Consider the following 14,599-nt stretch of genomic DNA (forward strand, 5'->3'; position numbering starts at 1 on the left):
AAGATTCTAGCATGAATTTGGTGATATTGCATGGGGAAGTATCTGAAGGTGGCAGTCTCTCTATTGGGGAAAAAGGAGAGTGGTTATTGAATGCCTGGTTACCACAGCTTTATGGGATATGGCTGGAGAACACATTGCTTTCCAGCAGCACTCAGAGTGCTGTGGCAGGACATCCATAACCAGGGAAAAGGAAGAAAGGGGAAAAAGCAGAGAGGAATATCAAAGGGCATTAGAAGGATAAGTTTCTTGCCACCTGTGCTCAGGACTTCAGCAGGACAGCCTTCCATGTCCCTCTGAGAGAGCCTCCCCTGTAGGTCTCCCCACTGGGTCTGCAGGCACCACAGGTGGCCCAAGTGCTAAGCCCCATAACTCCTGGACATTGTGGCCACCCCCTTGTGTTCAGCAGTGAGAGCTAATCCAGAAAATGGAAGGGAATGAGAAAAACACACTGGAGACTGTGTGCAAAGGAGAAACCACAAACAGGCTACAGCACTACCTTCTGGAAAACAAAAGAGGAGTTCCCAGTAGCCAGCCTGGTGAGCTGTAAGAATAGAGATGACATAAAAGCTTATGAATTTTGCTACGAGAGAGAACAAGAAGTGTGGAACATGTGTACCCATAGAAAGGTAAAGAAAACCAAGAAATAACAGCATCAATAAATAGAATAGTGCATCTGAAGGCACTTGTAAAGATTTAAAGAGGTGTCTGCTATGTCAAATGCAAAAGCAGAAATTCAAAACTACAAGGACATGATAAATCAAGGAAGCATGTTAGCACCAAAACATATTAATTTTTCAATAACTTAGCTTAAAGGCATGACACTTTGTGACCTGCCTGACAAAGAATTCATAATAACTATTTTTGAAGAAACTTATCAACAAGAAAACTCAGAAAGACAAAATAACAAAATCAGGGGAAAATATGGGAAAAAAAATTAGATACTTACCAAAGCAGCAGAAATAATTCTGAAATTCTGGAATGAAAAATTCAATGAATAAAATGGAAAATGGAATGGAGAACATCTGTATCACGTTAGAGCAAATAAAAGACAGAGTGAGTGAGGTAGAGGGCAGCACTTTATAAATGACCTAATTAAAGAGGTATAAAGAAAAAAGAATGAGGGATCTAAGAAGGCAGCAGAGCAGGTGGAAATTACACTCACCTCCTCCAAGGACCAAACCAAATAGCAACTGAATTATACAACAATAAACCAACTGAAGTCTAGCTGATAGAATGTTTAAAACTAAGGATATGCAGAAAATGCCACATTGAAACAAGCAGGAGGCATGAAAAGGTCTGGCACCATACACAAATGCAGTAGTTGAGAATCTGAAGGAGTATCTCAGCTGCATAGGTCTCTGCTGAGGTGCATCACATCTCAAGGATGCCAGCCTGAGCCTCTGGTGCAAACTTTTTTGTGGCTTTTCAGGAGATCAGAGCAGATTCGGGTTGGCAGAGAAAATGGGGAGAGACTGAGTTGTATGGCTCTGGGAAAGGGTCATTTTTCCTCCTGCATAATGGATTAGCACCACCTCCCCCAGGGAAATCCACTAGATCCACTCTTGCACTCTGGGTGGCCACAACCTATTGAGCACATACCCTGTGTAAGAGTCAGCTGCCTGTGGCCAGCCTGGGCCTGTGGTTCAGACTTTCATGGAGGACTCTCAAAGAGTTCTGGGCAGACTCAGGGTGGTGGAAACTAATGGTAGCAGACTGAATTGTGTGGCTCCGAGACAAGGGTGATTATTTCCCTCACATGCCCAACTGGCACCACTATTCCTGTGCAGATCCCTCCATTTACATGGACCAATCTGGTCTGTTTTACATTAATGAACTCTACTGGCCTCACCCTGATGAATCCTGGAGACCTGTCCCACCACAAAGGTCTGCAAGCCCACTTCAGGTGGCTGCAGGCCTTGGTGTACACTGAAACATACTGAGTGGCATCATGAAACCAGCCTGGGCACTGAGTTTGAATCTGTATCTTCCTGCTGAACACAAGTCACTTCTATTTGGTGACTCTAACAACCTACCTCATTCAACTTGCATATAGCCAGAGGCTCTTTCAGTGAACAAGCCAACAAAACTCTGGCGGATGAAAGGGAATCTATAGTGCCTTGGGCCATTTGCTGTTTTGACCTTGGGTCCGGTGCTGAGGAAAGCCATCTTAAGTACACAGCTTGGCCACACCCACACATGCTCAGGTTAGCAGAGGCTGGCACAAACTGGGGATCATCACTTTGTAGCTTCAAACAGGTAGCCCAGGGCTGGTCATGAGCAGGGCCTGACATTGACCTGCATTGAAGTTACTGTCAAGAGGCCCCAGAACCAAGACACTTCATAATTAAAGTGCCAAAGTTATAGACAAATAGGGAACCTTATAAGCAGCAAGAGAAAGAGCGTTTCCTACCAGGGCAATCCCATCCCAGAAGGCTGACAGCTGATTTCTCAACAGAAAAATTTCAGGCAGGAAGGGATTGGCACAAAATATTCAAAGTGATGAAAAGCAAGAATCTGAAACCAAGAATGCTCTACCTAGCATTTAAAATGGAAGCAGATATTGTTTATCTTTTTAAAGAACAAGCTCCTGGATTTATTAATACTTTGAATTGTTCTTTTAGTCTCTACATCATTTAATTCTGCTCTGATTTTGGTTATTTCTTTCTTTCTACTCGCTCTGGGCTTTGTTTGTTGTTGTAGATGTAGGGTTATGTTTCTATATTTTTTAGGTAGGCCTGTATCGCTATGAACTTCACTCTCAGGACTGCGTTTGCTGTGCTGCATAAGTTTTTGACTGTTGTGTGTTCATTTTCATTTCCTTCCAGACACTTTTTGATTTGTTCCTTGATCTCATTATTAACCCATTCATTGTTTAAGCACACTATTCAATCTCCATGAATTTGACTGCTTTTGAGTTTTTTTCCAGGAGCCTGGTTTCTAGTTTCAGGTCCTTTTGGTCTGAGAAAATGCTTGAGATGATTTCAATTGCCTTGAATTTTCTGAGGCTTGTTCTGTGTCTTATCATGTAGTCTATCTCTGAAAATGTCCTATGTGTATTAGAAAAGAATGTGTATTTTGCTTCTTTAGGATGAAAGGTTCTCTACATACCGGTTAAGTCCATTTGATCTAAGGCATTGTCCAATGCCACAATATCGTTGTTCATATTTTGTTTGGAAAGTCTACTCACTTTTGACAATGGAATGTTTAAATACTCTAGTATATGTATGTTGCTGTCTATATCCTTCTTGAAGTCCTCCAAAATTTTCCTTATATATTTGAGTGTTTCTGTGTTGGGTGCATATATATTTATAATGTTTATGTCTTCTTGATTGAGTCTTCCCTTGAGTTATATGAAATATCCTTTTGTGTCTCTTCTTATGGCCTTTGTTTTGAAGCCTATTTTGTCTGATATAAGTATTGCTATCCCAGCTTTTTTTCCTATCCATATGCTTGGAATATTTTAAAGTTAATATGGAGCTATATATGACCCTGAATAGCTGCAGTAATTTTCAGAAAGAAGAACAAAGTAGGAGGGATCACAGTATCTGACATAAAACTATATTACAAGGCCACAGTAATCCAACCATTTGGTACTGACAAAACAACAGACATAGATTGATGGAAGAGAATAAAGAGCACAGAAATAAACCCAAGTCTCTATGGATAATTAATATTTAGTGGGTAATTAATATTTAATGAATAATTTAAAGAGGGGAAGAAGCATATAATGGAGTAAAAACAGCCTGTTCAACAATTGGTGTTGGGAAATCTGGACAGCTACATGCAAAAAAATGAAACTTGACCACCAACTTACACCATACACAAAAATAAACTCAAGATGGATAAAAGACTTAAATTTAAGTTATGACATCATAAAAGTCCTAGAGGAGAACATAGGCAGAAAAATCTCAGATATTACATGTGGCAATATTTTCACTGATATGTCCCCTAGAGCAAAGGACATAAAGGAAAGAATAAACAAATGGGACTTCATCAAAATAAAAAGCTTCTGCACCACTAAACAAAACATCAGCAAAATGAAAAGGGATCCAACCATATGGGAAAATATGCTTGCAAATGATACGCCAAACAAGGGTTTCATCTCCAAAATATGTAAAGAAAGCACATTCTCTCTTTCTCCCTCCCTTCCCTCTCTAAAGATAAATAAATAAAATCTTTTAAAAGAAAGCACGTGACTCTACTGCAGGATGACAAATAAGTCAATTAAAAAATGGTCAAAGGACCCAAACTGACACTTCTCCAAGGAGGACATACAGAGGACCCAGAGACATATGAAAGGATGCTCAGCATCACTAGCCATCAAAAAGACACAAATTAAAACCACAATGAGATACCACTTCACACAGGTCAGAATGGCCATCATAAACAAATCAACAAACAACAAGTGCTGACCAGGTTGAGGAGAAAAGAGTACCTTCCACTTCCACTGTGGGTGGAAATGCAGACTGGTGCAGCCACTGTGGAAAACAATATGGAATTACCTCAGAAAACTAAAATAGAACTATCTTTTAACATGGCAATTCCACTGCTGGGATTATACCCTAAGAATCCTGGAACACCAATTTGAAAGAACCTATTCACCCCAATGTTCATAGCAGCACAATTTACAATAGCCAAGTGTTGGAAGCAACTGAAGTGCCCATCAATAAATGAGTGGATCAAAAAACAATGGTATATTTACACAGTGAAATATTATGCAGCAGAAGGGAAGAAGGAGCTCATACCCTTTACAATGATATGGATGAAACTGGAGAGCATTATCCTAAGTGAAATAAGTCAGGGTGTGAAAGACAAATACCATATAATCTCACCTATAAGTGGAACATAATCAACAAAACAAACAAGCAAACAAAATATAACCAGAGACACTGGAATAAAAAACAAACTGACAGTAACCAAAAGAGAGTGGGGAGGGGATAATGGAGGAAAAGGGGGAAGAGTTGTTAAGGAACATGTATAAAGGACACATATACAAAACCAAGGGGCAGAGGATTGAGGTGGGGAGTTCGGGATGGGTAGGGTGGGGGAAGTGGTTGGGGGATAATGGAGACCACTGGACTTGAATGACATTAAAAAATTAAAAACAATATAATAAAATATTATGCCCATTAACAGTGAAAAAAATGGGGAAAGAAATAGAGTTTCCCACACATAAAAAAGCTAAAAGAATTTATCACCACCAAACCAGTCTTCTAGGAAATGTTGAAGGGATTCGTTGGGAAGGAAAGATAAAAATTATGAATCAGAGAACATGGAAAGATAAATGCTCAAGACCAAACAGTGAAAACAGTAGTTAAACCAACTATAAAACGGGTCAAAGGTTCAAAGACAAACATAGGAAGATCATGTGTAATTACAACAAAAGGATATATACAGAAAAAAAGGAAAAATAATGACAAAAACTTAACAGTGGAGGGCAGGAGTTAAAATTGTAGGATTTTAGAAATGTTTGAACTTAAGTATCCATCAACTTAAAATAGACTGCTATAAACATGTACATGAAGCACATGGTAACCACAAACCAAAGAAAAATCTATAAAATTATATGGCATAAAAAACTGATCTAAATGTAACATATGGCATCATGATATGCAAGAGAACAGAGCAAGAGAATAAAGAATAACCTTAGAAAAGTTACAGAAACAATCAGAAAACTATTAATAAAATGACAATAATTATATGCCTATAAATAATTATTTTAAATGCAAATGGACTAAATGCTCCAATCAGAACACATAGAGTGGCTGTATGGATAAAAATACAAGACCTGTACATATGCTGCCTACAAGAGACACATTTCAATTCAAGAGACACACAGGTGGAAAGTAAAGGTATGGAAAAAACGATTTCATGCAAGTGGAAATGAAAAAGCAGCTTGGGTAGCAATACTTACATGAAACAAAATAGACGTAAATGTAGTAACAAGACACAAAGTAGAACATTTCATAATGATAGAGTGATCAATCCAACCGGAGTACATAACTCTTGTAAACACCTATATACCTAATGTAGGAGCAGCTAAATATATGAAGCAAGCATATTGATGGACATAAATGGAGAGATTGACAGTAAGACAATAATAGGACATTCCTCTGACAACAAAAAAGAGATCATCCAAACAGAAAATCAACAAGGAAACAGTGCCTTTAAATGTCACATTAGACTAGATGGACATAATTGATATTTTTAGGACATTTCACCCCAAAGTAGCAGAATATACATTCTCTGTAAGTATACATTAAGCATTTTCCAAAACAGACCTCATGGTAGGCCACAAAATATGTTTCAATAAATGTATTTTTATTTTTTAAAAATATTTTTATGGGAAAGAAAATGAGAGAGAGAGAGAAACACGTGTGTGTGAAAAACCTCCATCAGATCATCTCTTGTATGTGTCCCAACTGAGGACCAGCCCAAAACTCAGGCATGTAAGTGGACCAGGAATCAAAGTGATGACTTTTTGCTTTGTAGGACGATGCCCAGTTGACTTAGTCATACCAGTTAGGGCAAGTTTCAATACATTTAAAAAGGCTGAAATGATATCAAGCATCTTCTCTGACCACAATGGTATAATACTAGCGCCAATTACAAGAAGAATACCAAAAACACACTAATACATGGAGACTAAATAACATACTACTATACAATGAATGGATTAGCAATGAGATCCAGGAAGAAATCAAAAGATACCTTGAGACAAATGAAACAAAAAATACAACCCAAAATCTGAGACATAGTCAAAGTAGCTGTTAGAGGGGAGTTCTTAGCTATAAAAGCTTATCTCAAGAACAAGAAAAATCTCAAATAAATAATCTATGGATAACCCATGGGGAGTTCTGGCCAAGATGGAGGTGTAGGTAGACACACTGTGCCTCTCTTTACAATGGAAAAAAGGACAACAACAAATTTAAAAACAAAAAGGAACCAGAACTTACAGAAAATTGAACTGTATGGAAGTCCAACAACCAAAGAGTTAATGAAGAAACATTCATCCAGACCATTAGGAGGGGCAGAGACAGGCAGCTGGGTGCAGAGGACTCAAGGCAAGGTGGTGGCTGGAAGACTGGGCAGTCCCACATTCACATGCAGATCAACTGGAAGGAACAACTAGGGAGTGAGATAGACCACACAACCCAGGGTTTCAGTGTGGGGTAATAGAGCTGTGAAGCCTCTGACTGAAAACACCTATGGGGCTTAAGGCAGCAGTGGGTAGAAACTCCCAGCCCCACAGGAGAGTTCATTGGAGAGACCCACAGGGTCCTAGAATGTACACAAGCCCACCCACCCAAAAACAGCACCAGAAGGGCCTGATTTGATGTGGGGAGCCAGGGGAGTAACTGAAAACCAGCAGAGAGCAGAGTAAGTGGCACTGTTCCCTTTCAGACCCTTCCCCCATATACACTGTGACAGCACAGCCACATAGGTTGCCCGACCCTGGTGAACACCTAAGGCTCCACCTCTTACTACATAACAGGTGCACCAAGAGAAAAAAAATGCCCAAAATGAAAGAACAGATCAAAGCTCCAGAAAAACAAAACTCCTAAGCAATGAAGAGGTAGCCAACCTATCAGATGCACAGTTGAAAACATTGGTTATCAGGATGCTCCAGGAACTGACTGAGTACTTCGATAGCATAAAAAAGACCCAGGCAGCAATGAAGGTTGCATTATTTGAAATAAAGAAACATCTACAGGGAACCAACAGTGATGGCAAGGAAACCAGGACTCAAATCAATGGTTTGGAACAGAAGGAATAAAGAAACATTCCACCAGAACAGAATGAAGGAAGAATTCAAGAAAATGAGGAGACACTTAGGAACCTCCAGGACATCTTTAAACATTTCAACATCTGAATCATAGGGGTGCCAGAAGGAGAAGAGGAAGAGCAAGAAATAGAAAACTTATTTGAAAAAAATAATGAAGAAGAACTTCCCCAATCTGGCAAAGGGAATAGGCCTTCAGGAAGTCCAGGAAGCTAAGAATGCCAAAGAAGTTGCATTGAAGGAGGAATACACCAAGGCACATGATAATTACATCAGCCAGGATTAAAGATAAAGAGAGAGTCTTAAAAGCAGCCAGAGAAAAGGAGAGAGTTATCTACAAAGGAGTACCCATTAGACTATCAGCTGATTTTTCAAAATGTCTCTGCCCCTCCTACTGGTCTGGATGAATATTTCTTCTATAACTCCTTGGCTTTCAGATTTCCTCACAGTTCCTTGAGGCCTACTTTGGCAAGAAGGGGCTGGAAAGAAGTATTCCAACTCATGACAGGCAAGTACCTACATTCAAGATTACTCTATACAGCAAAGCTATCATTTAGAATAGAAGGGCAGATAAAGTGCTTCCCAGGTAAGGTCAAGTTAAAGGAGTTCATCATCACCAAGCTCCTATTATATGAAATGTTAAAGGGACTTATCTACAGGAAAGAAGAAGACCAAAAATATGGACAGTAAAATGACAACAAATTCACAGGTATTAGCAACTGACCCTTAAAACAAAAACAAACTAAGCAAACAACTAGAACAGGAACAGAATCTCAGAAATGGAGATCACATGGAGGGTAATCAGCAGGGGAGTGGGAGGAGGGGAGAGAGGCAAAAGGTACAGAGAATAAATAGCATAAATGATAGGTACAAAATAGACAGGGAGGTTAAGAACACTATAGAAAATATAGGAGCCAAAGAACTTATATGTATGACCCAGGGGCATGAACTAAAGGAGGTAATGAAGGTGGAAAGGGGTGTGCAGGGATGAGGGGAATAAAAGGAGGGGGGAAGTGGGACAACAGTAATAGCATAATCAATAAAATATATTAAAAAAGGAAAAAATAACTCATGGACAGGGACAACAGGGTAGAGATTGACTGTGGTAGTGGTGGATGGGCTGGGTGGAGGAAAGTAAAGGGGGAAAACTTGGATAACTATAATAGAATAACAATAAAATATTTATAAAGAAACAGTCTACCTTATAACTTAAAAATCTAGGAAAAGAACAAAGCACAAAATGAGTAGATGAAGAAAATAAGAAAGATCAGACAAGAAATAAATAAAATAGTTTTAAAATTAGAAAAAAAATCAGTGAAATCAAGAACTGGTTCTCTGGTAAGACACAGAAATAGATCATTCCATTGCTAGGATTATAGTCTAAGAATGCCGAGTCACCAATTCAAAAGAACTTATGCACCTCTATCTTCATAGTGGTGCTATTTACAATATCCAAGAGCTGGAAACAACCTAAGTGCCCATCAGAATTGAGCAGATGAAAAACCATGGTACATCTACTCAATGGAACACTGTGTAGCAGAAAGAAAGAAGGAACTCCTACCTTCTGCAAAAGTATGGGTGGGACTGGAATATATTATGCTAAGTGAAATAAGCCAGTCACTGAAAGACAAATACCATATGATCTCACCTATAAGTAGAATCTAATGAACAAAATAAACTAACGAACAAAATAGAACCACAGCCATGGAAACATGGAGTAGACTGAAAGTGACCAGAAAGGGTGGGAGAGGGGGGAAATGGTAGAAAGAAGGGGAAGGGACTAGACAAAGAGCATGTATGAATGACCCACTGACATGGACAAAAGTGTGGTAACTGAGTATGGGATTTTGCAGAGGGATGGGTGGAAGAAGGCAAAGGGGGAAAAATTAAGACAACTCAAATAGAATAACAATAAAAATGATGAAAAGATAAAACTTTAGCCAGAATTATTAAAGAATGAAGGGGGGAGGGCAAATAAAATCAGAAATGAAAGTGAAGACATGACAATTGATACCACAGAAATATGAAGCATCATAAGAAAATACTGCAATTACATGCCAACAAATGGCACAACCTGAAATAAATGGATGGATTCTGAGAAATATACAACCTTCCAAAACTGAGTCCAGAAGCAACACAAAATTTGAACATACTGATCTCTGATAAAGAAATAAAATCAGTAATCAAATAACTCCAAAAAAAGTACTATACTACATGGCTTCATAAATGAATTTTACCAAACATTCAAAGAAAATAGTACCTAGTCTTCTGAAAGTACTCCTAAAATAGGGAAGGCTCCCAAACTCATTTTACAAGGCTAGCATTACTTGGGTAGAAAATCAAAGACATTACAAAAAAAGAGTAAATTATAGGACGGTATTCCCAATGAACAGAGATGCAAAAATCCTCAATAACACATTAGCAAATTGAATTCACTACTACAATAAAAGATCATACAGCATGATCAAGTGGGATTCATTCCCGGGATTTGGGGTTGGTTCAATACTTTAAAATCAATTAACATGATACAATACACCCCATAAAGAAAATGAAAAATAAAAATTATATGATCACATAAATAGATTTTAAAAAAGCATTTGACAAAATTCAACATCCACTCATAGTTAAAACTCTCAGCAAAGTGGGGCTAGAGGGAACATACCCCTGCATAATAAAGGCCATATATATCGAACCCACAACTAACATCATACTTAACAGAGGAAAGCTAAAATTGTTTCTTTGAGATCACAAACAAGACAAGGATGCCTACTTTCACTACTTTTATTCAACATAGTATTGGAAATCCTAGCCATAATAATCTGACAAACGAAATGAGTACATTTGAGTTGTAAAGGAGAGGTAAACTGTCATTATTTGCAGGTGACATGATACTGTGCAGGGGTGGGCATAAGTAGGTTCACAGTTGTGAGTGTGCAAAACACATTGTCACATTCCTTTGAGTTAACAAAGCTATTGTAATAATCACAACCTGCATGTCTTTCCATATGAACAAGTGTAAACCTACTTTTGTCCAGCCTGTGTATAAAGAACCCTAAAAACTACACCAAAATCTATTAGAACTAATTAATGAACTCAGTAAGGTAGCATAATACACAATTAATTCTCAGAAATTGGTTGGTTGCATTTTATATGCCAACAACTTACTACCAGAAATTTAAAAAAATAATCCCATTTACTATTGCATCAAAAAGAATAAAATATGTAGGAATAAATTTAACCAAGGAAGTAAAAGACTTGTACTCAGAAAAGTGTAAGACACTAAAGAAAGAAATTAAAGAAGATACAATTAAGTGGTAGCATATACTATGTTCATGAATAGGCAGGGTTAACATCATGAAAATGTCTATACTACCCAAAGCAATCTTCAGATTTAATGCAATCTGTGTCTAAATTCCAGCATCTAGCTATTGTAAATTGTGCTGCAAGTAGGAGGGATCACAATACCTGACACTAAACTATACTACGAGGCCACTGTAATCAAAACAGCCTGGCACTGGCATAAAAACAGGCACATAGACCAATGGAACAGAACAGAGAGCCCAGAAATAACCCCAAGTCTCTATGATCAATTAATATTTGACAAAGGAGGCAGCAACATTAAATGGAATAAAAATAGCCTCTTCAACAAATGGTGTTGGGAGAACTGGACAGCCACGTGCAAAAAAAATGAAACTTGAGCACCAACTTACACCATATACAAAAATAAATTCAAGGTGGATAAAAGACTTAAATATAAAACGTGACACCATTAAGGTCCTAGAGGAGAATGTAGGTAGGAAAATCTCAGATATTTCACAAAGAAACTTTTTACTGACGTGTCCCCTAGAGCAAGGGACATAAAGGAAAGAATAAACAAATGGGACCTCATCAAAATTAAAAGCTTCTGCACAGCTGAAGAAAACAGTATCAAAATGAAAAGAGAACCAACTGTATGGGAAAACATATTTGCCAATGATACCTCAGACAAGGGTTTAATCTCCAAAATATATAAAGAACTTACATGACTCCACTCTAAGAAGACAAACAACCCAATTAAAAAATGGGCAAAGGACTTGAACAGACACTTCTCCAAGGAGGACATACAGAGAATCCAGAGACACATGAAACGATGTTCAATATCGCTAGCTATCAGAGAGATGCAAATTAAAACCACAATGAGATACCACTTCACACCAGTCAGAATGGCCATCATAAATAAAGCAACAAACAACAAGTGTTGGAGAGGTTGTGGAGAAAAGGGGACCCTAGTGCACTGCTGGTGGGACTGCAGACTGGTACAACCACTATGGAAAGCAGTATGGAACTTCCTCAGGAAACTAAAAATGGATCTGCCTTTTGACCCTGCAATTCCACTGCTGGGACTCTATCCTAAGAATACTAAAACACCAATTCAAAAGAACCTATGCATCCCAATGTTCACAGCAGCACAATTTACAATAGCTAGATGCTGGAAGCAACCTAGATGCCCATCATTAAATGAATGGATCAAAAAACTATGGTACATTTACACAATGGAATTCTATGCAGCAGAAAGAAAGAAGGAGCTCCTACCCTTTGCAACAGCGTGGATGGAGCTGGAAAACATTATGCTTAGTGAAACAAGCCAGTCAGTGAAAGACAAATACCATATGATCTCACCTTTAATAGGAACCTAAATAACAAAACAAAGAAACAAGCAAAATATAACCAAAGTCACTGAAATAGAGAACAGGCTGACGGTGACCGGAGGGGAGAGAAGAGGGAATTTAAGGGGACAGTGGGAAGGGTTCACAGGAACAAACTTAAAGGACACATGGTCATAAGCTAAGGGGAGGGTGGTAATGGGAGGGAAGTGGGGAGGGTGGGAGGGGGGACTGGATTGGGAGTAAAAAGGAGAAAAGTGTATTTGAACAATGATTAAAATAAGAAAAATAAAAATCTTGCTAAGAATCAGCAAACCTCAGTGAAAAGCATTTTCTGATTACCCCACTCCCTCCATTCCTTGTTCTTTCTAGCAGAACCTCATTGATATTTTGCTATAAAAGAACCTTCCTGTGAGATGGTTGTTGCTCTAAGGTTGGAGAGTTTTTCTCATTGCAATAGTTTTCTGCAGTCTAGATTTATTTTTATTTGATAATAAAACAACAAGTGTTGGAGAGGTTTCTGCAGTCTAGATTTATTTTTATTTGATAATACCAATTGCCAAATTGTTTAACTGGCTGTTTACCCAGTTTGCTCACTTTCATCCAGATTTGGAGCTGTTTTGTGGAATAATGCCAATGCCAAGTTAAAGTAGTTTTCTTAGCATGTCTTAATCTGCTTTTGTCTCTGGCTGGCTTATCCAGCATTTTCCATAAACTCCTGTTTCTGTTTTAGTCTTTGAGTCTGTCTTTGTATGTCTACCCATCTCCCTCCCTCATCTTTACCTACCTGCCTCTTTGAGGCAAACCTCCTGTCTTCAGGTGGCTCCAGACAGACTTGCATGTAGAGTAGGTTCCTTCCCAGAGTCTGGCAGGCTGCTGACTCACTTCTGCAGCCCACACTGAAGGTCTGGCTGTGGGAGAGGTGCCTGAATTTATACACCAATCAAGAATTGAAAAACTGGTTTCATTTTTGCTTTTGTTACCTTTTTCTTTATAAATTAACTCAGATTATTTAATTTTGTTTATTTTTATTGTGATTCCTGGGTTTTAAAATTACTGCAGTTAGAAGATAAATGGTGTGTGTTTCTGTGTGTGTGTGTGCCATTGTGAGGAGGTGTGAGCACAAGATAATTAACAGAGTGGAAACAGGATAGGGGGAGAATTTGGGAGTAGAAACAGGCACATTTTTCAGAGCAGTGTCTTTCTCAGGAATGTGCTTTAAATGCTTCACTGTTCTAATTCTTATGTTGTAACTGAACGAAAATGGAGGTTTGGCTGCTTGACATCACAAAAGCCAAACTTGTGAGGCAGATGCTAGAGAAAAGGGTTTTTATTCAGGTGCCAAACAACCTAGAGGAATGGTGGACTCCCACCTCAAATACCATCTTTACTCTCTGCCCCAGCCTGCAACTTTTCCTAGGATAGGGAGGGGAGTACTTCTTTCCTGTCTAATTTCCTTTTTAGCTTTTGGCGCAATCCATTCATATCTCTAGCTTTTGGCATGGTCTCTGTAAGAGCCTTTCCATGCCCCATCTTGTCCATTTGGGGGAGATTTTTCCAGCTGACTGACTGTCTACAGTAACAATGTTACCCAAGAAGAAAGAGGGAAGTATGCCCTCAGTGCTCATGAAATTTATTTTTTATTTCTTGTAAAAGTCTTTTAGACTAGACAGTTTCAAGTCTTGAAGCTCTGTTTTCTAGAAATGGCTAGTTTGAAAATTAACAAAACTTCCAACATTTTATTACCTCATTTAGATTATATAACTGTAAATTGGGTTAAGATATTAAAGGTGTGTCGTATTAAAAAATCTAAAAAGTTTATTCTGTGTTTGTGGTAAAAAAGAGAGAATTTGATTCTCCTTAATATTTTATATTAGAGCTTAATAGTAATATTATTTCTGACAGTGTTCCTCAAACTTAAACCCATGTAAAGCATTTTGTATTGTTATCTTTCTCTAAATATAAAGTATTAGAATATTGATTGGTGACAAGTATCCCCTGTCCTATTATTCTTTTATGTCAAACTGGCATTCTTCCAGGCAAACTTCCAATTTATTCTTTTCAGTTCCTCCAGATATCCTACCTACATCATTCCTTATCCTTTTCTTGTTAGAGAGGAGCATTGGTGTTATCTTTCTTTTTTCTTTTTTTTTAGTTTATTTTTCAATTAGAG

The 14,599-nt window shown here is 38.2% G+C and overlaps 1 protein-coding gene across 2 annotated transcripts in view; it reads right to left on the reverse strand.

Moving 5' to 3' along the window:
* LOC114499991 (interferon-induced very large GTPase 1-like) overlaps positions 1-14,599 on the reverse strand; it is a 58,631-nt gene that overhangs the window by 8,307 nt on the left and 35,725 nt on the right. The window contains exon 1 of one of the 2 annotated variants that reach the window (XM_028516550.2): positions 13,214-13,384. The exons of the other annotated variant lie outside the window; for it this stretch is intronic. The gene's annotated coding sequence lies outside the window, so the exon portion shown is untranslated. Of the gene's footprint in view, positions 1-13,213; positions 13,385-14,599 lie in introns of those variants that run through there. 2 annotated transcript variants of the gene reach the window in all.

Source organism: Phyllostomus discolor, chromosome 6 (genome assembly GCF_004126475.2).
Source record: "Phyllostomus discolor isolate MPI-MPIP mPhyDis1 chromosome 6, mPhyDis1.pri.v3, whole genome shotgun sequence".
Classification (NCBI taxonomy): Eukaryota; Metazoa; Chordata; class Mammalia; order Chiroptera; family Phyllostomidae; genus Phyllostomus; species Phyllostomus discolor.